The sequence below is a fragment of the Osmia lignaria genome, unplaced genomic scaffold (assembly GCF_051020975.1).
Source record: "Osmia lignaria lignaria isolate PbOS001 unplaced genomic scaffold, iyOsmLign1 scaffold0016, whole genome shotgun sequence".
NCBI classification, from domain to species: Eukaryota; Metazoa; Arthropoda; class Insecta; order Hymenoptera; family Megachilidae; genus Osmia; species Osmia lignaria.
This window is the reverse complement of record NW_027478168.1, coordinates 12,929,635-12,931,782: the sequence shown is the minus strand read 5'-3', so window position 1 is coordinate 12,931,782 and position 2,148 is coordinate 12,929,635.

Sequence of the window (2,148 nt, the reverse complement as noted above, 5' to 3'; positions counted from 1 at the left end):
CTGTCGCCGGCCTCGTAGCTCCTTCTAGAGTTGTCCGCTTCTTGGGGTTCTTTCCGTCGCCTCCATCGGCCTGATACCGGTGGCCAGGGGGAAAGGGGTAAGGTGAGGGAATGGTTACGGGTTATCTTTAGGTGGGAATGTGAGGTGGGAGAAGCGCAGCGATTGTAACGGGGGGGCACAGGTGTCACCACGTTACAACACCTCCCCACCTTGACCGGAAACGGTAGATACGGTGGGAAGGGAGAAGGAGAGAGACACAAAAAAATGGAGAGGAGAGAAATATAATAACGGTGCTGACGCGGTCACTCATTCTTCCATGCTGCACTCTCATTCAAGGGGGGGTCGCGGACGCGAGCGATCCTCCTGTTGCCGTTCGTGTAATGATATTAATTTTAATCGCTGGACCTGTAAGGGAAACGAATTAATATCTGGCCGAAACAAGAAAAGAGAGAAGCTATATATTGGGTGGAATATTTTATGATTTTACCTGATTTGGTTCTTGATTGTTGTACTGAATTTTGTTTTATGAGGATTAAGAGGGAGGGAGATGAGTGAGGAGGGTCCTCTTAGATTGCTTGGAAGGGGGAGGTTGGTCGTTGTCGCGTACGTTCTTCCGTCTGTCTCTGTGTAGGTCGGTCGTCCAAAATAATAATTAAAAAAATAGTCGTTGTCTTTAAGGGAGGGTTTGGTTACTGGGCTGGGTTTGATTTGGGGGGTTCATGTGGGGGAGAAGGCGGACGGAAGAAGAAAGGAAGGGAAGAGTAAAAGAACAGTGGAGAAGAGGAATAGACGAGAGGAGGAACCAGAAGGAAAGAAGGGAAGAGAGGTAGAAACGATGGGCAGAGAAGAGAATTTAACGAAAGGAAAGGGGGGTCAGAGAAATAGTAAAGAGGAGAAAAGGAAGAGAAGAGAAGAAAGAGAGAGTTTAAGGGAGGTTGCGGGGTTTTTCAATCTTAAGGGACATCAGGGGTGGAGGAGGGATTTTCAGGGACATTAAGGGTGGGATGTTGGGGGTTCGGGGACGCGAGGAGGGGGGATATTCGGGGAATAGGGGTTCCGGAGGGGGATAACGGGCCAGGGTTTGCCGGTGGATTTCAGGGACTGGGGGTAGGATGGTGCCGTGGATGTTGGAGTGGGTAAGGGATCCTCTTGGGTTTGCCTGCAGGCCGCAGCGGCTCGCAGGGCGACCAGGTGAGGGTCTTCGGAGGGGTTGGTGTGTGGGGAAGAGATGGGGTGCTGGACTGGGGTAGGGATTGGGATACGGCGAATGGCTTCTCTTAATTTTATTATTTGGGGCTTGTGGGACGGGGGAATTGTGGGTAAGAGGGTAGGGGTGATGGTGAGGGAAGTTAAGGTTTGGGAGAGGGTTGAGAGTGTGGGTGATGAGGGAAGTTCGGGGGTGGATGGGGTAGGAGGAGGAGTAGGGGTTAAGGGAGGTGTCACATAGTCGGACTCCTCCGAGTCCGTCTGGATGCCGATCTCGGCCGTCTTTATTGGCGGTCGGCCCCTACATAGCCGCGGCCTCCGCGGCGCCGGCCTCCTCCCGCGGGCCCTGCTCCCCCGGCCTCGCCCTCCTCGCCTGGATCCGAACATATCTGTTGGGTTGTAAATAGGTTAGTGGGATTTTCCGGTGGGCTTTTTATTAGGGGTGACGTTAATGGTGGTGGGCTATTATTAATTTTGGTCTATAATATCGTCACTTACCGCTTACGCAAAAAATTTGATTTATTATTATTGGTTTTCCAGTTTTCCGAGGTTCGAGCGTTAAATTTTTGTTTGATTTTCGTTGGTTGCTGGGAGTTTGTTAGGCCGGGGAATGTGTAAGGACATAAGAGGAGGTATGGAGGGTTGCTCCGTTCTAATTACGTTCATTGAAGGATTAAGGGGGTATTTTCGGGGTCATCCTCGTCCTTGACGAGGTGGTTGAGGAGGAACAAATAGGGAACCGATTGGGAGGGAACGATTTGCGTGGGGTTTGGGAGTATTTGAGCTTTCCGGGGCCTCCCTCGTCCTCTACGAGGGGGTGGAGTAGGGATTGTTACAGGAATCGTGACTTGCGTATTATTTGGAGGAATTTGAATTTTCCTGGGGCTCCCTCGCCCTTTATGAGGGAGTGGAACAGGAGTGGGTCGTGTATTTATAATCTGT